This window comes from Talpa occidentalis, unplaced genomic scaffold, assembly GCF_014898055.3.
Source record: "Talpa occidentalis isolate TD23 unplaced genomic scaffold, MPIMG_talOcc4v2.1 talOcc4.8, whole genome shotgun sequence".
NCBI classification, from domain to species: Eukaryota; Metazoa; Chordata; class Mammalia; order Eulipotyphla; family Talpidae; genus Talpa; species Talpa occidentalis.
In genome coordinates this window covers 74,635,681-74,658,939 of record NW_023605194.1, presented here as the reverse complement: position 1 = coordinate 74,658,939, position 23,259 = coordinate 74,635,681, and the positions used below count along the sequence as shown (strand labels likewise).

At 51.4% G+C, this 23,259-nt stretch overlaps 1 protein-coding gene across 1 annotated transcript in view; it reads right to left on the bottom strand.

The window, feature by feature from the left end:
* Window positions 1–23,002, bottom strand: part of PLEKHA6 (pleckstrin homology domain containing A6) — a 116,263-nt gene extending 93,261 nt beyond the window's left edge. Inside the window, exon 1 of the mRNA XM_054690452.1 lies at window positions 22,855–23,002. The gene's annotated coding sequence lies outside the window, so the exon portion shown is untranslated. The remainder of the gene's footprint in view (window positions 1–22,854) is intronic.
* Between the last annotated feature and the right edge of the window lie 257 nt (window positions 23,003–23,259).

Sequence of the window (23,259 nt, the reverse complement as noted above, 5' to 3'; positions counted from 1 at the left end):
GGCAACAAGATTTCTTCTAAAAAAAAAAAACGAAAAAGATTTACTTTCATTTATTTATGCATACAAGAACTGGGTTGTAGGCCAGAGTGGGGGAGGGAGGCAGAGTGGCGGTGTGGGGAGGGGTAAGAAGAGACAGAGGAGAGCGGAACAGGTGGATCCACTAAAATACACTGCTGAGGGGAGGCGAGACAGGAGAGGTCTGCCGCCCTTAGCTCCCTGGCAACAAGATTTCTTTTTTTTAAATATTCAACAATATTTTTTTAAATTACGGTAATGTTGACCTACATTTCATTGGTACATAGTGCTACTGTAAAATGTATGTTATTATATATTTTTTCATTTTTTTATTTTTTACATCATTGTTCCTTTTTTTTTTTTTTAAGATTTTTTTTATTTATACAAGCACTGGGTACAGTCAGAAGCGCGGGAGGGTGAGAGAATCCACCAGAGACAGAGCAGGGAGCAGAGCAGGCAGAAGGACCGAAGTACACTGCTGAGGGGAGCAGCGGGCGGCAGGAGAGGTCTGTGCGCCACGCGGGACCCTCCTCCGGTGGCCGGGGAGCAGCCGGGGATCGAACTGGCGCTGCAGAGGCTGCGGGCAGCTTTGCAACCCAGCCCTCAACCGCTGCGCCACCGGGGAGGCCCTCATTGTTCATTTTTAAAAAATATTTGCTTCCCCCGTCCGGTACAGTCTCCATAGAATCAACCTATTTAAAATTGCAAGGTCCCTCTGAGGTTGTAAGTCCTGAGAAGGACTAGTCTTGGGCCCTTTCTCCCCAGCTCTTGAACACAAAAGGCCAAGAGTAGTATGAGGAGAATGTCCAGCATCCAGAAGCTTCTCTGTGTTCTGGGCCTGGGACAGGCGGAGAAGTCAGTACCAACAAGACACACTTCAGCCCAGGTGCGCTGAGAAAACTCCCCAGGCAAGCCTGCTCTGGGCCCAGACAGCCCAACAGCACAGTTCAAACAGCCGCCTTCTCTCAGTGGGCGGAGCCAGGCTGGGAGGTACCCGGGTGAGTTGGAAGCAAAGTCCCCTTGCCTGATGTTCACTGAAATCTTAAATCTTTATGCTAAAGAGTAAGTCAAAGATGCTGATGATTCGGCCTCCCCTGGTGGCACTGGCGGTTGAGCGCAGTGCTGTGAAGCTGCCCTAGCCTCTGCAGCACAAGTTCACTCCCCGCCGGCCAGTGAGATTCCCACATGGCGCAGCAGACCTTTCCGGTCTCTTCCACTGCTCCCCTCAGCAGTGTATTTCAGTCAGTCTGCTTGTGCTGTTCCCCGCTCTGTCTCTGGTGAATCCTCTCACCCTCCCGCATCTCTGGCCTGCACCCCAGTTTGTATGCATGACTAAATAAATCTTAAAAAAATAAAAAAGAACTGCATGGTGAGGCCTGCCATTCTGGGCGTGATCTTGATGAGGCCACCTGCATCTAGGAACAGACAGACACCTTCCACTGGATCCCTTCCCCTCAGTCTCGGAAGGGTCTTCCCTCAGGCTAGGGAAGCCGAGTGCCAGGCCCTGGGCAGGGTACTGTTGAGCTTGGGCTCAGCCCAGCACCGCAGAAAGTCCACTCAGTGTACAGACACCCTGGCCGGGGCCCTTAGGCCTCCCGCTCTTTCACACCAAAAAGAGACAGGGGAAGAATAGTTTTCAGGATCAAAGAACAGAGGGATGACCCATCTGAGCCTGCAGGAAGTCGCTCTCCCCTTCCCTCTCTCTGCAGAGCAGTGGGATGAAGGAAAGACAGGCAGGCTACCCGGACCACCCCAGCTCCAGAACAGCAGCGCCCAGGAAGAACATTAGCGCCAGCTACTGTGAGTCATGCCGCGGGGTGACAGTGCCTACACGACATGGGTGTGGCCGGAGCCTCTGCTGCCACCACCCCGTCACCTCAACTACTTTGACAGCCAGCAAATAAATAATTATGTCCGCTCTCTTGAAGGGGTACTCTAGGGTACTCCAGGGCAAGAGCTCTACATAAGGAGGTGGCTGATGGATGTCGCTGGAGTGTAAAGAACAGATTTCTAATGGACCTCACACCTAATCCCCTTCAGTCCCCTATGCCCTAACCCTAACCCTATTCCTAACCCTCCAGTCACTAACTCAACTCAATCCTAAGACTTGGATTCCCAACCTCACCCCTTGTGTCCCCGAAATACCTCTCATTGTATCATTGGAAACCCCCATTACCCACCAATCTCCCCCATTCATGAAGTAGCCTTTTTTTTTTTTTTTTTTACAATTTATTTATTTATACATGCACTGGGTACAGTCAGAGGCGCGGGAGGGTGAGAGAATTCACCAGAGCCAGAGCAGGGAGCAGAGCAGGCAGAAGGACCGAAGTACACTGCTGAGGGGAGCAGCGGGCGGCAGGAGAGGTCAGCGCGCCATGTGGGACCCTCGCCCGGCGGCCGGGGATGGAACCGGTGCTGCAGAGGCTGCGGGCAGCCTCGCAACCCAGCGCTCAACTGCTGCACCACCGCCACCGGGGAGGCCCCCATGAAGTAGCCTTTAACTCATAGATTAAATTCGACCCGGTGACCTGCCCAACTATGTGATCCCAGCCCCACAGCAGCAGGGATGAAGTACCTTTGAATTGGATCTCTCTGCTCTCTCCAAACCACCACACCCCTGCTCACTAACCTTCAGTGCATCTTCACTGCCTACTGGCGGGAGGCTAAACACCTTAGCTTTAAATGCAAGGCCTTTTATAATCCAGCCTTAACTTTTCTGTCCAATACAATCTTCTACTTCCACCCTACAACTAAAAGCAGAGTTTTCCTGGAAGTGTGATATCATTGGTGTCAGAGGATTCGGTGGAAGGGGAGGTCACTTCTGGCTGAAGTCAGACTTCTGGAAAGGGTGTGTGTGCATGCACGTGTGTGTGGTGGAGGGTATTCAGGAGCGCGCGCTGGACAAGGTTCTGCCCTCCTCCTCCCCACCAGGGCCTTAGAGACATATATGTGCATATAGGACATATATTTGCAAGACCACAGAGATGCAGAAAATGTTTTTCTGGACTTGAAGACTGGTGAAAGACCAGCATCAGGGAACAGAATCAGTCTGGAGCAGAATCACAGCAGCCAGTCACTGCCTGCGATGAACTCCAGCTAAGGCTGGGGGGAGATAAAGGGGCGGAAAGATAAAGGGACGCCTGACAGGGCACTTGGCTGGGGTGGCTCCCATTTCATCTCCCCGGAGCCCTGCTGCTCCACCAACACACTGGCTCCAGAAGGAAAGGAGACGGTGAAAGCAGGGAAGAAAGACTTTGAAGAAACTTATCTTTCCAGACTCCCAGGCTTTTCAGTTTGGACTCTTGGAAGGAAGGGTGTTTAGAAGGGTTAAGTAAAAAAAAATCCAAAGGCCTCTGCCTTCTGGGATTCTGGAAACTCAATGTCATATATCAGCGGCCAGACAGGGGAGTGGGTGATGGAACTGAGGTTGAAAATGAAGGAGGAGAAGACCAGACTAGCGGACGCCTCAGCTAGCCAGCTCTCCCTTCCCAGGCAGTGTCTTGAGCCAGAGAAGGATGAGGCCAGAGCCAAAGCATTAAGAGGGAAGGGCTCGGGGAAGGAAAGACATAAATCACCGCCGTCCTCAGCCCTCCATGGAACCCCCTCCAGCGGATGGCGTCTCCCATCATAACTCACCGTGAACACAGCCATCCTGCCTGGGGCCCCAGCCTGTGACAGGCCACACAGAGCCCAGAGAACAGTCGGAGGTGAAGAGAGCAAGTGAGCATGGAGATGAGGAAAAGGGGAGAGAATTAATGAACTCTCATTAGAATTAATTTTCAGAGAGTAAACAAAAGCAATTAATGCGAAAGGGTGCAATCCCCAGGCTCAGCGCTCCTGGGGAGGCCTCCTGGGTGGCTGGAGACCTGGCTGTGATCACAGGAGGTGGGAAGACTCTGGCTGGAGGGGAGTCCAGGGGAAATGACTCCCACCCCCAAGGGGAGGGTAGGATTGAACAGAGAAAACACAGCATGAGCAGTACACACAGCCAAGGACATTAACGGGGCAGATCCACCAAGCACATCACTAGCTGCCCAAATGCAGAGGCACTGTCAAGTCCTGGAGAACAAAAAGCCAAGTCTTGATAGGCGATATGGTGTTTTGCCTGCCTTGCTTCTTTCATCTAAAGAGCCCTGAGGGCCTCCCTGGTGGCACAAGGGGTTGAGCACAGCACTGAGAAGCTGTCCATAGCCACTGCATCACTAGTTCGATCCCTGGCCAGGGAGCTGACCCACATGACTCAGCAGACCTCTCCTATCTCATCTGCTGCTCCCCTCAGCAGTGTATTTCAGTAGATCTGCCTGTTCTGCTCCCCACTCTGACTCTGGTGAATCCTCTCACCCCCCAAACCTCTGGCCTGTACCCCAGTTCTTGTATGCATAAATAAATCTTTAAAAATAAATAAATAGCCCTGTGAGGTAAGTGTATCTTTCCCACTTGACAGAAGAAGAAACTAAGGCCACAAGGGCTGAATTGTGCATTTGCCCTAATTTCCTGAAGACCCAGGCTTGAATCACGGCCCCTTGGCTTTCTAACCAGTGACCCAGTGATGCCCTCTTAGACATGTTTTTTCACGTCTCTGAACCTCAGCTTCTTCATTTGAGAAACAGGAATAATGGAACTCCCTGGTGGCCTAGGGATTAGGTCTCAGTACCATCAACACTATGGCCTGGTCTGAGTTCAATCCCCAGCCGAGGAGCTGGCCCACATGGCACAGCAGACCTCTCCTGTCTCGCCTGCTGCTCCCCTCAGCAGTGTATTTCAGTAGATCCGCCTGTTCTGCTCCCCACTCTGTCTCTGGTGAATCCTCTCAACACCTGCACCTGTGGCCTGTACCCCAGTTCTTCTACACAAAAATAAATCAATAAAATATTTGGGAAAAAACAAAAAACAAAAATACAGCTAAGTGCTTCCCAGGTTGTTGTAAACATTAAGATGGGCTCAGAGCTCCCAGCCAGTGCTACTACATGCACGTGCTAAGTGCTCAGTCAGCATTCATCCTCTTCCCCAGCCTCCCTTTCATAAGGTCATTTACTCATTCATCCAACAGAGAGTGGTGTATATGAAAAAGGAGAAGTGAATGGAGTTTGTGAAACCCTGCACATGCCAGGCCCTTTACTAGTTTTTCAGGGTAGAGTAGGGAGGTAACAAGCAGAATGTGCCAGTCCCTGCCTTCAAGCAGGAGTTTACAGTCCAGCAAGACAAGCCCATAAATAACTGAATTTGTGGTTTCTGACAAGAGCTAAGAGAAGGAGATAAGGATTCAGAGCCTTGGGAGTCCAGAAAAGGGAGGGAGCAGGGGTGCAGCAAGAGGTACAACTCTTGTGAGGCCTAAGAAGACATCACACAACTTCTGAGCGGTGAGGATGGACAGACTGTGGAGTGCAAAAGGATGGCCGGGGCCTCTTCTCAAGCTCTCCCAATCAGTGCCTGGTAGAATCCAAAAGATAATAATCAATTTGGTCTTCAAGGGGGGAGGAGCAGAGACTTTGCAACTCTTCCATTGAGAAGTGGAGTCTATTCCTGCCTCTTACATCTGGGAAGGCCTGTGACTTGGTTTGACCAATGGGATGTAACAGAAGAGATTTCCGAAGCCAGAGCAGAAAATGCTTAAAATTTCCAGTTGGGTGTCGAGGAATGCTCTCTATTGAGATACTCCCTCCTGGAACCAACCGCCACACTGAGAGATGCCCAGGCAGCATGGAGAGGCCACACGTAGATGCCCAGGGTAACAGTTCAGCTGGGTCGCAGATGACGGCATGGGAGCAGCCATCCTGGCCGGCCCACCCAGTCAGCGTTCAGGGGACCCCACAGGAGGAAACAGCCCAGCGAGCTCTACCAGCTGAGCCCGGGGAGCCCAAACAACCCTGCAAGCAGACAACACGTCGTTCCAAGACACCACATTTGGGGGTGACCTGTTATGCAGCAATAGATAACCAGAGCACCCCTTCTCTACTCCACCGTGACTGTCGCCAGGGAGGTTGGGTCAGACTAGAAATGGAGGGGTAAAGGGGTAAGAAGAACAGGCACTGAGTATGGAGAGATGGAGGGAGGGAAGCAGTTAAACTCTCCCAGTGCTTCCAGCCCCACTCCCCTCAGCATTTCCCAAGATGATTCCAGATCAATATAACTCATAATTCAATTCACCCCCAGGGAAATAACTGGGCGGGGGGAAGCCAGCACATATAAAGATGTTTATAGCAGAGCCATTCATAGTAGCAGCAAATTGGAAACAACCCAAATTCCCAGTAATAAGAGAAGAGCAATACAGTAATGGAGCAACATGACAGAATTATTTACAGCTCTTTAAAATGACAAATTTATGGACCATCGTCATACCTGGAAGTGTTTGTATAAAATAACCATAAACAAACAAAAATGCATAGTACAGAACAATAACTGGACACTGATGACAACTATGCAAAAATGTTAACAAAAAAACAGAAGGGCCCATGGAATAAGGCACATCGGATTTACTTACCGTTTCTTTTGGCAGAGTTGGCTAAATGCTACTTTCTAAAAAGCTCCAATTTAATCTCACAAATCCTGAAAATGTGGTCACAACTCCTTGGGAGTTAGGATATGGTATTTCGGAAGATGGGGACATGTTTTTGTCACCCCAGGAAGGCGGATAAAACCCAGGGCGTGTGGAGTGGGGTGGGGGGTGGACGGGGTGATAGAAAAGGAGGGAGGAGGAGGGGCCATAGCCCCCTCAGTGGGGTAGCTGAATGTTGGGAAACAAACCCGTGGTGTTTGCTGACACTGTGCAAGGAGAAGGACTCACACAAAAGCCACCCATTATCCCATAATTATTGTCTCTCTCGTGCCTGCAATTAACGGCTGTCTGAGAGGCGGCTGCGGGGTAAATAAATGTGCACCCGCATTAGAGTCAATCAGCCAGCTGAAGCGCCAATTACGTAGCCCACTGCTGAGATGCTCGATCCCAGCAGCCGCTGTGGGGAGCGAGGGGCAGGACAAGATCGCACATCAAAGGTCCTACCCCAGAAGCAGGGCAGGGATGACAGTGACGCAGGGCCCCAGATAGGAGCCAACACGGCCCCCGTGAGCCAAGCTGGGCTCGTAGGTACTCTGACCCCCAAGACCAAGTCAGGGGCCTGCACGCGCTGGGTGTGTCGGCCAGCACCTTCCAGGGAGCTGCCTAGCTCCTGCATGGGGCAGCCCTCGCCTGTGTGAGTCTACGAAGGGAAAGAGAGGAGCAGGAGGCCTCAGAGGCACTGTGGCCTCCCGAGTCACAGGGGGAAAGAAACAAAGGGAGCAAAGGAAAGGAGGAATCGACAGGGAGCCATCTTGACCGACTGGCACTGAAGCTTCCACAGGCTGTGGCTATTTTTATTAAAGCTCCAAAACGCAGAAAGGAAGTTAGTGTCAGAGAATTCAAGGTGATTCTTCTCTCTAGTGGACAAGGCAGGAGAGCAGCTGATAGGAGCCACCCCGAGCTCTCCCCCAGGGATCTGGGGAAGACAAGGGCACACAACAGCTCCCCCTCACCCACCCTGCACAGCAGGCCCAGCCCTGGCCAGAGTGCGACACCAGCCAGCTGAGCCCTCTCTCCTACCCAGAACGCAGCCAAGAAAGCTTGCACAGCAGAGCCAGGGCCCAGAAGATGCCTGCCGGGCTGCAGGACGCATCTGAGATGAGCAGTGATGATCTGCTCCACTGATCTCCATCCTGGCCTCACCCTGGAATTACCAGAGAGCTTTGCACAAATACTAATGCCTGGGAGAATCAGGGGCTCTGCAGGGGCTGGGGGTGGGGGCCGCTGCTGATGACACCAGTTTCCTCAATTATAGATGAAGACACAGGAGTCTGGTGAGGTAATACCTTGCCAAAGGTGGCAAAGGCGGCAGAGAGCAGAGCCCGCCTGCAGCCAGCTCAGCTGATTGCAGGGGTGCAGCTCTTGCCCGCAACAGGGCGAGCTGAGTGAGTGAATAAACCTTCAGTGGGCACTGTCAGGCCTGCTGTGATCCACATTTCTAGCCACAATTTCACACAAAGACTTAGAAGGCAAAGTTATCCGACTTGCTCCTGACAAAGCTGGGAGGGAGAGCTCACACGCTGAAGCAGAATCAGGATTCATACACTAAAATAATGGCCTCACATTTATTAACAAAATGAAACAGATCATAAATATAAAATACTGCATTTAACATCTAAAAGATTCCAATTGTACATGTAATCCTAAGATTTGGCATATGCTTAAGAGTTTGTTACTAATAAAATGAGGAAACACAAAAGCGATCTTTGTTGTTGTTTTTTAATGCATGAGTGTTTTATAAAAACCTCTTCCAAGAAGCAAATAGGGAATGTGGACAGTCAGTGGCCAAATATCCTGGGAATGGTTTTAAGCCAGCTCCCTGGAGCCTGGTCCATAAGACTAGTTTCAAAATGATAGACGATAGGTCTCCCCCATCACCCTCATTCCGAACCCGGGCTGAACAATGGAGGCAGCACTTCTCAAATCTGTGTGTGCCTTTGAGTCAGAGGGCAGGGGCTGGGAGGTTCTTGTCAGACACAGATTCTGACTCAACTGTTTGGGAGTGAGGGCTGAGAGTCTGCATTCTAACAAACTTCGCATGAGCTAGATCGCTGGCCCGCAAAGAACACAGATTTAGAACTCCCGAGGCTTTACCTACATGTGCTGGCGGTACCTGTGTCCCTCCCCTGCAGCCTGGGAGCTGTGAGGTGTATAGAGCGGAGTTGAGCATAAGAAGGTCAAAAAGTCCATGTTCACTCACCTGAGCAAGGCGTCCCAGGAGCAGGGACAGTGAGAGCCTTCTATTTCGGGTCAGTGTGGGTCAAGGGATTTTCCAAATAGAACACCCGAGGCAGGACATGTGGGAAGGACTGACACATCAGCTGGGTTATGTGGGCTCCTCAAGCCAATGGGGAGGGCTGCTTGGATGCCCCTGGCCACTGACCTTCCTCCTGCACAGCCCAGAAGCTCTCGTGCAGGAGAGGGGAATCCAGGCCTAACAGTGGTCCCTGGGAAAATAGCCCCCGGGGGTTTCAGCACAATGAGCTCAGTTTAAACACCAGTGATTTGCAAACATAGTCTGACGTAATAGAAGTAGATTGTCAAGTGGAAGACGGCAGTGAATAGGCTGCATCTGAGTATTGTGTGCGATTCTAGAGAGCTTATTCTAAGAGAAGATGAAAAGAAACTGTACACTGAGTAGCTTTATGTGCCAGGCACTGTTGTAAGATTTTTACATGTGTTAATTCATCGAACCCGTCTCAACAACTTGGTGAGGTAAGTACCATCATCACCCACATTTCACACATGGATGAATTGAGGTTGAGAGATTAAGAATTAAAATGGGGGTCACATAGCTGGTAAGTAAGGCCCAGGCAGAAAGAACCCAGAGCCCGTGTGGTTCCCACTGTGCCCAGTCTCTCGACACTGATTCTTTTTTTCTAAAGATTTATTTATTTATGCACACAAGAGCTGGGGTACAGGCCAGAGATGCGGGGGATGGGGGTGAGAGGATTCACCAGAGTCAGGGTGGGGAACAGAACTGACATACACTGCTGAGGGGAGCAGCTGGGGACACAGGAGAGGTCTGCTACACCATGTGGGTACCTCCCTAGCCAGCCAGGGATCGAACCCGTGCTGCAGAGGTTGCGGATTGCTTCATAGTGCGCCACCAGGGAGGCCCTCAACACTGATTGTTGAGCGGATGACAGACAAATGAGCCCAGGAAAGGACAGCCAGGATGTCCCTGCTTCCGTCCAGGGAACCCATGGACAGATAGTAGAAGACAGAAAGTTCACGTTCAACATTAAGGAAGGCTATGAGCTGAAGCTGCCCAACAGTGGGGAAAGCTGCTTCACAGACCAAGGCTCCTACCCAAGGGTGAATTCAAGAGGTGCTGGCTGATCCCATGTCTGGCACCCTGGAAAGTGGAAAGTTAAGACAGTTTGGGCTGACTGACAGGTTGATTCCTAGGCTGAGATCTGGGTCCCAGTCCTGTCTCCTCTCCATCTAGAAAAAACAGACTGTGGCATCTGAGCACAGTGTTTATAATAAGCTCTATTTAGCCCAGATTTACCTACCTATCCTGGTGCGTGTGAGGGAGTGCGGCAGCACCCAGACTGTAGCTTGCCCTGGGGGTCTGCAAATGGAGCCAAAGGAAGGATTGTGGGAAATATGCAAATGACCTTCTGCTGACACCTCCTTCCCCTGATCTGCTATCTCAGAAGGTTCTTGTGGGAGTGATAAACTCCTCTAAGGGGGCTGAAAATAGCTCATCCTTTTTAAAGAAATATTAAAAACAGTCATCATAAAACTATGAAAGAGGTTCAGTGTTTCCTAATCCAAATGACACTGCAGAGCAGCACCCTATGCACATTATCTGAGCACTGCAAAAGTGAGAGACAGAGCCAGGGATCCAGGAAAAGGCAGGGAAGAGGGGCAAGATGTGCTCCAACCCCAACCTCTAAACCCTTCAGACAGTGACAGTGACCCTGGCTCTGAGCCAGAAGGTGGGACATCCTCTGAAAGCTCTGTCCACAGAAGGGCCAGGCTGCAAGCAGGTTCACGAGCGCTATCTCACAAGCACAACGCAGGAAAAGTGTTCAGAGAAGGTAAAACTCAAGCAGCAACCACCTCAAGGCATTCATTTAATTACTGTAAGTAGACAACGACTTCATCAGTGAGAAGGACACATGTGAAAGGGAACTGTTCAGAACAACTTCTATTTCAGCCAATAAAAGAACATTTTAAAAACTGCAACTTAGAGGGCCTTCCTGGTGGTGCAAGGGGTTAAGCACAGCACTATGAAGCTATCCACAACCTCAGCAACATGAGTTCGATCCCCGGCCGTCCAGGGACCAACCCACATGGCGCAGCAGACCTCTCCTGTCTCGCCCACTGCTCCCCTCAGCAGTGTACTTCAGTCAGTCTGCCTGTTCTGTTCCCCACTCTGACTCTGGTGAATCCTCTCACCCCCTGCACCTCTGGCCTGAACCCCAGCTCTTGTATGCATAAATAAATAAATCTTTTTAAAAAGTGCAACTTAGAAGTACAAATGTTGATGGCTGGCCTGGATTCTGATGACACTAGATTTGAGGGCTGACTGGGGTGTCCTCCTTTAGTCTCTAGTCCTTTCTAGGGTCTGAACACTCTAAGCCCCCACCCTCTCCCTCCAGGCAGGTCCTGTCCCTGACCACCCAGGCTCCCTTCACCCTGTTCCTGGCCACCCAGGTTTCCTCCCCAGACCCTCAGCCCTGCTGAAACCCATCAAGATTTCCCTCCACCGAGACCCCCAACCCCACTCCACCAGGGAAGAAGCTGCCCCTCCAGAGCTCTCTACTCCCTGCTTTCTTCACATCTGAGATGGGTCAGGTCTGCAGGGTCCCCTCTTGAACACCCCCCTCCGAGTTCCTCCATGCAGGAGCAGGTGGAGGTGGTGGCCTAGCCACATTCTAAGAGGGGCAATGCAGCATCACCCTGCCCAGGCCAGCAGGGTCAGCAGTGGCTGCCCTTGTTTCCTCTTCTCCCACCCCAGGTGCTGCTCCCTCCTGCTGCTGCAGCCCCCCAAAAAATGCCACTGGGGCAAATCCCCTTTTCTCTGCTGAGTAACAAGCTTACTAGTGAGGGACTAGGGGCATTAGGGTAAGTCAGCTCACCTGACTTCCTCAGTAGATACCCACATTCTATCGAAACACACACACACACACACACACACACACTCACCAGGGAAAGGCAGGCCCACATGGGCGTGAGCATGGCGAGCAGAAGCTGATGAGTAAGCCACCTGCTAGATTCCAAGGCCTGTGGCCCTCTATCGTGCTCCCCCAGCACTGCGTGGGCGGGAGGATGGTCTTGGGCTCTCCCTCCAATCTCAGCGTCTGTGACTTTGCATGGTCTGAAAGGTCCCCTCAATTAGACCAAGTGTGGCCTGGCCCTTTCCTCGAGCATGTGAATGTGTTAGTGACACATGGACACACCCCCTTCTCCAGAGGAGGTGCCACCCTGCACCGCCCTCTCCCCAAACACTGACCCGAGGAGCGGGGTCCAGCAGGCAGCCCTGGGCAGCCCAAGAGCACCGTGATTGTCTGTGACAGAGAAGACTGTCACAGCCTTCTCCACTCGCCCCTGCCCGGTCTCCGCAACCCCACTGCCAACATACAGTCATGGGTCCCTGGAGGGGCCAGGAGCGGTGCCCGCAGGACACAGGGAAACCTTCACCGTTCTCGTGATTCCTCCCCCACTTCTCAATGCGGTCTTGGGTCAGTGGCCATCATCTCAGAAATCTAGATTCCTCATCAGGAGAAAGGGATAACCAAAAGTCACCCTGCACAATCCAAAGGGACTATAGTGTATTAGGTACATGAGGAATACGTGGGTGCAGAGACACAGTCCCGACAAGCGTGTCCAACTTGACAGTGCGGGTCATTCACCTTCCAGCAAAGAGCACAACCTTCTGTTCCGTCGTAAGGGCCCGAATTTCCTTATTGGAAACCCATCTTCCCAGCCTCTGTTTATCCAGCCTCAGACAGAGGCGTACACCCCACCCCCCGAATTCCCGCAGAATCACTAGTCCACACCTCAGTGGTGGGAACATGGAAGCCTGACAGGAGGCCCCGGACACCGCACTGTCACGGTTGCGCATGTTGACCTTAAACCAGTGGGTATGCAGGAAATTAACAAGAAGCCTAGAAAGACAAGGATACAGCTGGACTTGAACGACGCCTCCCCCTCCCCACCTCCTCCCAGACCCTCAGGCCGGAGACCACCATGCTTCCCCTGGACACTCACTCCTCCGGAGGAGAGCACCCGGCACCTCCCTCTCCCCAATCACAGATGCAATAGGTCTGTGTTTTGTGTGCAGTAGGGTCTGAGTAGAAGCCAAAAGGGAAGAGGCTTGACAGGAAGGGAACCTTCTGGCTGTAAGCCCCTTGCTCCTTTTTGTGTTTAAGGGGCAGAGTCCTGGGGGTGGCGGGGTGGTGGGGGGAGAAGGGAACAGCACTGTCTAATGACACCCCACAAATAGGAGAGCAGGTCCTGCAGAATTGAGAAGCAGCTACATTCTCACAAACAAGGTTGAAGATGGAAAGGAGCAGTGTGAATTCCTCCACACGCTCCTGATTCTTATTCCAGGCCTTATCTTTAATTTATCACCATAAATATTTATAGACTCAGCACTCTGCCAGGGTATTTCAGAGCTACTTGTGCCCCTCCCTCCTCCAGCCACTTCTAACCTTGGCCAGATCCTAAGCACCGACACCCCTCTCCACCTCCACCCCCCATCCCCCCCACACACATACAGCTGAACCCACTCCTGCTGTTGTTTCCGTTGTTTACCAAAGGGAGACAATTAAAAAAGAGCTTCTCTGCAGACAGCTCAAGGCTTTACTCTCAGAAAAATCTCCCAGAGCCTAAGGTCTTCAGGAATGGCCCCAGGACCCTGACATGGAGGCTTTCCTCACAGTTACACCCTTTCCTTTCACCCTTTCCTTCCCTGACGCACTCCCCTCAAGAAACACCAGAATGTGGGGGGTGCTCCCTGGTGGCGCAGAGGTTAAAGACATGGCGCTATTAAGCTATCCCCAGCCACTGCAGCTCGAGTTCAATCCCCAGCCGGCCAGGGAGCTGAACCACATAGCACAGCAGACCTCTCCTGTGTCACCGGCTATTCCCCTCAGCAGTGTATCTCAGTGGATCTGCCTGTTCTGCTCACCACTGTTTCTGGTGAATCCTCTCACCCCCCACAACTCTGGCCTACACCGCAATTCTCATATGCATAGATAAATAAATCTTTGGGCCTCCCTGGTGGCGCATGAGGTTAAGACACAACCTATGAAGCTGTCCCCAGCCACTGCAGCACAAGTTCAATCCCCGCCCAGGAGCTGCCCACATGGCGCAGCAGACCTCTTCTGTGTCCCCAGCTGCTCCCCTCAGCAGTATATTCAGTCCATCTGTCTGTTCTCTTCCCCACTGTCTCTGGTGGATCCTTTCTCCCCCCACACCTCTGGCCTGTACCCCAGTTCTTGTGTGCACAAATAAATCTTTATAAAAAATAAATAAGTATAGGGGGCCTCCCCTGGTGGCGCAGCAGGTGAGCGCTGGGCTGCGAGGCTGCTCACAGCCTCTGCAGTGCCGGTTTGTTCCCCGGCCGCCTGCGAGTGTCCCACAAAAATAAATAAATAAATAAATAAATAAGTCTTGAAAAAAAGAAGAAGAAAAAGAAAGCAACACCAGATTGCTTCAAGCTCAGCCTGGTCTTTCTTTGGATGGAGCCTCCAACCTTTCCAGTCCTGGGAGGTGGCTGGGACAGATCTGTTTGGACCCTCAGGTCCCTTGGGATCCTCCCGCTCCTCTGGCAGGGAGCATAAAAGTGGGCAACAGATGTATCTGTTGTTGCCACGTAGAAGCTGACCATGAACCTGAGCAACAGACCCCGTGACCTGCAACCCCGTGCCAGCTATGTGACCTCTGAGCCTCCATTACCACACGGGTTGCATTTGTGAGACTCCCACAACAAGTTACACGTGGAAGGAGAGTGACGCCTGCTGTCCTGCACACACCTGAGGAGCTTGGGTTCGTAATCTCTGTCAGTGTTTCTCAAACAGAGGGCAATGACCCACACTAGGTGGGACAGCAAGCCCAAGGGCCAAGACTTTCCTTTAAAAAAAAAAATTTATTTATTTTGCATAGAAGAACTGGGGTGTAGGCCAGAGGTGTGGGGGTGTGAGAGGACTCACCAGAGACAGAGTGGGGAGCAGATCAGGCAGATTTACTGAAATACACTGCTGAGGGGAACAGCGGGCGAGACAGGAGAGGTCTGCTATGCCATGTGGGTTGCTCCCTGGCCGGGGATTGAACTCAGGCTGTAGTGGTAATAGTGCTGAGACTTAATGCCTAGGCCACCAGGGAGGCCCCCAAGACTTTTATTTTAATAAAGAAAACAGACCTGACTAGATGCAAGCAGAACAGGAAGCTATAGTCATGCTACACACAGTAAGGGCATCACATGTGTTTGTTGGGTTGGGATGGAAAATATAGTCAAAAATATCAATTAGGTCTTACTTTGAAAACTTTCTTGCAGATGTTTCAATGAACTTGCATCCTGCCCTCAGCCAATTGGGTTAATTATCCCTGAGGATAAGAGCTACATCTCTGGGTGATCAAGAATTCAAAACTTCCCACCTCGTCTCCTGCCATAGGGCTGGGCCCAGTCCAGGCTGGGCTTCTGACACACCTTATCCAGGCTAGGAGGCATCCGCCAAGCAGAAAATCAGCATGAAAAGAGAGCAGGGAGCCGCCATCCATGACACTGGACACAGTCCCAAACAATGGCCCGGAGGCCCATGTCAGCACCCCCATTTTACAGATGAGGAACCTAGAGGTCAGAGAGTTAAGATGTATAAGATGTACAAGGTGGGGCAGGATCAAGATCGGGGACTGGATGGTGCACAACATCCCCTGGCCCTCGCCCATGCCCCAGAGAGCTCCGGCATGGCCCTATCAAATCTTCTAAACATTCTGAGCTGGCCAAGATGGCCTGAAAAACAGCGCGCGTGTGTGCGTGCACACGCACGCGCACACACACACAGTTGGAACAACACATCCTTCCCTACCTGTCTTTCTCTGGCTTTCCCAATCCCACAAGGAACAGAGTTGAAGGCCATGCTGGGGGCATCTGGGATTTGTCTTCCTCTTGGTCCCGCCCTAGTCCTTCTCTGCCTCTTTGGAGGCTGATTCCCCAGCTCACCACTCCCCTCCCCCAACACCAGCTAACTGGTTACCCAGGCAACCCAGCTGGGAGGCTGCCAGTTACCACAGCAACCCAGCATGGCCGCCAGGCTGCCTTGCTTGGGAAGGTCAGGGGACCAGTCAGGCGAACAGAGCCACTGGGTTGTCGCCTGGCAGGCTGGCCCCGGCTGGGGGCCTGCATGCCTGAAGGAATTAAGTTCTTGCTGTCAGGGCCCATGTCTTAGTTCCCCATGAGGCGGGGTCCCTCAACTTGGAGTAGGAGTTACAAGCAGAGCTCCCCAGCTCCACTGCCCAAGACTGGTCTCTTCAACCATCTCAGCAGCGTTCTAGCAGCCTCGCCTGAGGAGGCTTTTCAGACTGAACCGCAACCACAGTCACTAAGCCTAGATCTGGACCCCCCTTTCTGAGGGTATCTGGAGTCCACACATGTGGAACAGGAGTGTGTGCAGATGACTCTCCAGGAACTAGGCTGTTCACCATAACAAAGGAGAGCATGTTTTAGGTTCCTGTGAAAGTTTCTCCACTGCCCACACCACAAACTTCATCTCCCCACTTTGCAACCAGGAACACATTCAAGTGCACACACGGGTAAACTAGCAGGCTATGACGTTGTGAGGATCAGCTTCTGAAACCCCTTCAGCTCCTGACTGCTCCCCCTGGCCCATCCACCCACCCATCACCCACTGAGTCACCCATCACCGATCCTTGGCTTCAAGGAATTTGTTAACACTTACTGAAAGGTTATTCATGACCAGATTTTAATTCATTTTTTTAAATTTATTATTGCATAGAAGAACTGGGGTGCAAGCCAGAGGTGCGGGGAGGTGAGAGGATTCACCAGAGACAGAGTGGGGAGCAAAACAGGGGAATCTACTGAAATACTGATTCCCCTGATGCTGAGGGGAGCAGCGGGCGAGACAGGAAAGGTCTGCTGCACCATGTGGGTCAGCTCCCTGGCTGGGGATCGAACTCAGGCCATAGCAGTGACAGCACTGAGACTCAACCTCTACGCCCCCAGGGAGGCCCCAAATTTTTATTCATGTTTTATTTCATTTCCTCCTCACACCATAGCTTAGGGAGCTGAGACCAAGAGAGAGACCCAAAGACGCTTGTGGCTTCCCTGGAGGTGATATGGCCGAGCTGAAGGGCGCTTCCTCAGAAATCCTTGCTGACACTCCCAGGAGAGTCTCTCACTTTCTTGGCCAACAACATATGAAACACATGTCTCTATCACATGCAAGACAATAATCTGCTCATACGTTTGCTCCCTCACCATGTTGTGAATTTAAAGATTCATTTTTTACGGGCCTCCCTGGTGGCGCAAGGGGTTAAGCACCACACTATGAAGCAATCCTCAGCCTCTGCAGCATGAGTTCGATCCCCGGCCAGTCAGGGAGCAACCCACATGGTACAGCAGACCTCTCCTGTCTTGCCCGCTGCTCATGCCTATTCCTTGGGCCAAACTCCCTCCCAGTCACATTTTCGTATATCTAACCAACATTTCTTGAGTACCTATCACGTGCTAAGAACTGCCCTCAACTCACCATGATTTGGGGAGAGGGGACTCAGATGCTACAGGCCAGCATGAGGGGTGACTTGTAGGTCCAGGAACTAGTGGCCAGGGAACTGGAACCATCAGTGCAGCTCTAAAGGGCTGTCCCATCTGATGTTGCTTGACAGTCACACCTGTTCCCACAATAATTTGCCTGATGTAGCTGGGGTAGGAATTCATACTCCCATTTTGGAGATGAGGAAACTGATGCTCAGCAGGGGGCAAAGAAGAGAATCCAAGGAAGGAACCCAGATCTTGGAACCTAGGACGTAGAGCTCAGCTGTGAGTATAGCAATCCTGTCAGCACTGTGCCTCCATCAGCGCACGCCCCATGCCCCCCACTTCACACACGGCCCCTCCTTCCCCGGGGTGATCCTCTTCATTCCCCAGCTGAAAGTGCAGTGCAGGGAGGCGGACGGGCTTGCCATTGAGTCTGATAAGGGCCCAGGAACCAAGCAAAATCAGAAAAATGACCTCACCACCAGAGCCCAGGTTGAATTTAACATGCTAATTGCAAGCATTAGGCTAATTAAAAGCAAATTGGCACCTACAATTATAGACTCCGGTTCCCAGGTAATGGTGAGCCAGACGGGGGTGGACATGGTGACGTCAGGCCAAGGGGACACTTCACCTCTGCCCTGCAGGGGCAAACCTTAGCGCCCATGCATGTCTGTCAGATCAGCATGGATATTTCCAGCCCTCCCTATTTTGGAAGTCACGAAATAAGAACCAGTCCTCTACAGAGACTAAGAGGCCTGGGAGCATTTGACAGTCTCCAGAGCACATCTGTCCTAAACACATTTCCTGTGAACCCTGTTCAGCGCCTGTCTGATCTTTGAACTAAAGCATTGCCTTCTGATACACACTGTTCAAATACCCATAATAATAACTGACATTTGAATAAGTATTTACAGTCTTCAAAGCACTCCCATTATATATTATTCATCTAGCTATCACTAAACATGTGGGTGATGATACTGACCCTATTTTTCAGACCAGGAAGCCGAAGCTCAGAGAGATTAAGTGAGTTGCTACAAATCACACAGCTGCTAATTTGGACCAGGACTTCCATGACATCAAATTCCAGATGGGCATTCCTTCCACGCCCCCAGCTGGCAGAGGACTGGCTCTCTCCTTAACACGTGGGCCAAAATTAACATATCAGATCAGTTTGTGCTACACTGGAAAGGTACAAAGAGAGCTCAGGGACCGGGACACTGGTGCATTTGACAAGGGAGGTATCAGGAAAGGATGAGTGGATGGCAGTGCCAGGAGGGGCCGTTGCTGGGTAACAGGAGAAGGGGCCACAGTGGAATGTCCTGTTAGCCAGAGACACAAGAGGAGCCAAATGCCCCTCACCCAGACACTTGACAGAAGCCCCCAGGAGTGTGAAGTTCTAGGGGGTCTCCTGGGAGTGAACTGGTCACCTCACCATCCTCTGTGCTGAGATCACACCTGGTATAAGGCAACAAGGGAGCTTGAGAAAGGAAATGGGAGGCCTCCCTGGTGGTGGTGCATGGGGTTAAGCATACCACTATGAAGCTATCCGTAGCCACTGCAGCACAAGTTGATCCCTAGCCAGGGAGCTACCCACATGGTGCAGCAGACCTCTCCTGTCTCGCCCGCTGCTCCCCTCAGCAGTGTATTTCAGTCCATCTGCCTGTTCTGCTCCCCACTCTGTCTTTGGTGAGTCCTCTCACCCCCTGCAAGTCTGGCCTGTACCCCAGTTCTTGTATGCATAAATGAATAAATCTTTAAAAAAGAAAGGAAATGGAGGTTACTGGAAAATCAGGAGCAATTGGCTTCGAACAGGGTAAACTGGGGGGCTTGAGGGGTGGAAGATCATGATACCATCTTCAAATATCCTTGTTTCTCATTCAAATCAACAACAATAAGAGAATAATAAACACCTGATCATTTAGTCTGCTTGGCATGATTCTACCTGCTCGTTTATTGTCACGAGAATGCCACAAGGAAATAACATCATTAGCTTCACTTTACAGATGGACAAACTGAGGCAAGGTGATATAAAGCCACGTCCAGGTCAGTGGCTGGCCAGTGACACTGCCATGTCCAGTGGTCTCACCCCATAGCCCTGGTCCACACCACTACACTATGCTACACTGCCCTTGCAGAAAAGCCAAAGATTGGGACAAATGACAATAAATGGACGATTCACACTAGTACACCCTTTCCTGAAATTTCCAGTCTCACTACCACTCAGACAAATGGATTAAAACAATGAATTAACATGACAAAAAAGTTACAATACTCAAAGCTGATGCTCATGCAACAAAATGCACTCATTGTGGGGATGGAAATAAGTACTTTCTAACAAGGGATGGGCAAAATAGGTCAAAACATTTAAATTTGCAGCAATTCCACTTCTAGAAATTATTCCTTCTAGCCTAAGGAAAGAAATCATTAATATTTAAAAAGAATCAGATAATTATCTGTTCATTGTAGCATTGTTTATAAAAGTGAAAAACTGGAAACATCTAGTTTAATATAGAAGCCAAACAAATCAACCAACAAACAGAGAGAATAGGTATATACTGAAATACTAGGCAACAGTTTACAATGATGTTTTCAAAGGATTTTAATGGCATGGAGAAATGCTTTTCTATACAAGTGACAAAAATACATACTTGGTTCAAAATTATAACAGTACCTATATGTACTGTGATACTAAATATAGTTGTATGTCTGCAAGAATTCATAAAAATATATATGCCGAAATGGAAAATTATATACCAGATCTCTGAGAGAGGAGTATGCATAATTTTAATCTTTCCTTTTTATGGTTTTCTACATTTTTAATAACTATGTGTTATTTTTATACTCACGGAATGGTGCCTTTTTAAAATTACTATACACTTCATGATATTAATTCTATGTCTTGGACCTATCCTAAGGAAATAATCTAAAATACAGAAAAAGCCTTATCAAAATGTTCATGTTGTGTTATTTGTAACACAACCCAAATGTCTGATACAAAAATGGTTACATAAATATATGATGTCCACCAGATATTATATACTATTTTAAGAAGAAAACCATCTTTATCACCACAGGAGAGAACTGACTAGCTCTGTTGCCCAAAGAATCAGAACCAAAGGGTGAACCTAGAAGTTGGCAGATTTGGGGTGAATACAGAATATTCTAACCTTAGAGCAGGCTGCCTGGTGAGGTAATGAACTCCCTGTTGCTGGAATCATCGATGAAGCTGGCATTCCCCTCAGGGTTTGGAGGGAGGTTGGACTAGATGGTGTGGGGTGCATCTGGAGCTATGGGTGCTGAGCCCAGGGACTGAGGTTGCTAAGACAAGGGTCCCACCCAGTTCACCTACCACTCCTCTCCCTTGCTGCTTTCCATTTATTTATATGTTCCCCAAAGGGCATTCTTACCTTTCTACATATTTTTTTAACTGGTTGTTGACTGGCCTGCCAAAGTCATCTCACAAATGCACTTGCTTCCAGACAGACTCAGCCCAGACTCAGTCCACAGTACAAACCCTGCAAACCCCAGCACTGGTCCCTGCAGCTGCAGCCCCACTGACCAGCAAACTCTCCCCATGCCTGCCTTCAGCCTATTTCCTGCTCACTTTCCCTGGGGATCCACATGGATCAGACCCCAGCAAGGCACCTCACAACAGGCCAGGGAAGTAAACAGAAGGAAGTGTGGGCTCAGGGGGGACAGCAGCTGATGAGGCCAGGACTCCTCTGTTGTGCAGCTTGGCCTCTACTCCCTCAGGATCAGCTGTCCCCTCCAGCCACAGCTCCTGCCGTCTCCCCTGCAAGCCCCAGGCTGCAGCCAGAGCTTGTGGGGGGTGGTGGTGGTGATGTCAGCCGGGAGCCAGGGCTGGCTGCCCCGCTCACTGACTTTCTCGGTAATTACTTCATTTACACGGAGCAGGAAGAATCCAACTCAATAATCCAGGCAGACACGTTAAAAGTAATTATCTGTGTAATGCGTCCTGCACCGTCACCTTCCTGTGAAGAAAAAGAAGCCGAACCCAGCAAAAAAAAAAAAAAAAGCAGCCCCCATTGTCTGAGCCTTGCAGCCGCCCGCCAGGATTAATTACACACCAGCGCTAACACATTTATCACCTCGCTGCTGATTGGAAAACCAAGGACTTTTAATAATTCATATGCGGCCCAGAGCTTACGCCCTTGTAAAGAGACACACTTGTTTTCTGCAAGGAAAGCCCAGAGACAGCACGGGGCGGCTGCCCTCACCCCTTCTGCCACCCGCACTGGAGGCACCTTCAGGGAGCAAGGACCGGAGACTAGTAGGAAAGAGGCTTTGGCCTCCGTGCCTCTCCCCTCCCCTCCCTCTCCCGCTCCACTCCGCCCCAGCAGATCTCTGCCCAGGCTAAAATGCAGTTGCTGACAGAATCCTACTCCATGCTCCTCCAGGGGGGACCTGGAAGCCAGGGGGGGACAGGTGCCTGTGATGTCCCCTCTCATCCACCTGGACAACAGGCTCAGGCTCAGAGGCATGCCAACCTGGGCTCCCACCTCACAGGCAGGAGACCCGAGGAGGGAGTCCACGCTGGACTGAGGGCCAGGGAGCCACAGGGATCTGGGAAGAACTGGCAAGCACAGGAGGCCACAACCCCTTCTGACACACTCCCAACCCTTCCTCTCGCCACCTTCCTCCTGCAAGCTCAGCCTCCCCGAGTCCAGTGTCCTCAGGCTCACCCCGTCCACCCTGTCTGCCATCTCAGCCCTCCTGGGCGCCTTGCTTCTCTTCCCTGCTTGCTTGTTGGTGCAAAGAGCATCTCCTGTAGACTCTTCTTCTCCCTCTGCCTTTCCTGCCCCCTCCTCCCCTCACACTTTTCATCACCCTTCCCTGCTAGCTCCCCAGCCTTCCTCCTTTGCCCAGATCCTCACACAATGAACCGAGGCTCTCAGCAAGCTACCACGATACACACATCCCTCAGGCCCCCTGCCCAGGTACCAGGCTCTGATTCCTTCAGGTGCTCCCTACTAAATCTGAAACCCCAGAGACAGATGTCCCCTAAGATTCCAGGAGCCTCAGTAGCCCAAGTCATCAACCTCTGACCCACAAAACAGACACACCCTGCCACTCCCCACCAGAGGGAGGCAAGCCCTCTGGCCACCCTGAGTGTGACCCCTGGATCCCCCTCCCTTTCCTTCCTGATGGTCTTGACTCACTCCTGGCAAGACTGGAGGCAGGTGGGGCTGTTTTCTTTGCTCTAACCAAGCTGGGGGAGCCCGGCTGGACCTAGGAAGCTGGCAGCCCCAAAGCTGGCCTCACCCCGGAGATGGAATCCAAATGTAATCAATCCAAACATCAGCCCAAACTGGGGATTCTGGAGGTGGGGGTGGGGGCACAGCGAGGGCTATAATTAGCATTCTCAGCATCCATGATCCCCAAGTGTCGCTGCCAAGAATGAGGGGTGGGGAAGGCAGTGGCACCGCAGTGCCAGCAGCCCAGACTCCTGCAGCAGGGGCTGGCAGCCCCACCAGAGCCCGACCTTCCTCCACCAGCTCATCAAGATGATGCATCAAAACAGACTCACCGGCTGCCTTTGAGGTGTGAGCCCCGCGCTGAGCTGAGCAGCTTTAACTCTCCATGCCCCAAGGCACCCCTCCCCCAGCTCAGGCCAGCTGGGGTCCTCCTCCCTGCCCCACAGGTCCCCCTTCTGAAAAGCAGGGCTCTGGATCGGATTCGCTCTAATCAGTCATCTCTCCGGCTGGCAGGTCCCTGGCGCAGCGAGAGGATGCTGTTGTGGTGACTGCGGGATCCAGCATCTTTCCCAGGCAGAAGCAGCTGGGCATGCTCCACCAGCTCCCGCGGGGATTTCAGGGCCACGTGACTCTCCCTCCCCAAGCTGTCACTTAGGATCAGGAGTAAATAGTCCCCAGAAAGGTTTAACTCCATCCACACCAGCCACAAGCTGCGAACCACCACCCAGGCTGCCCGC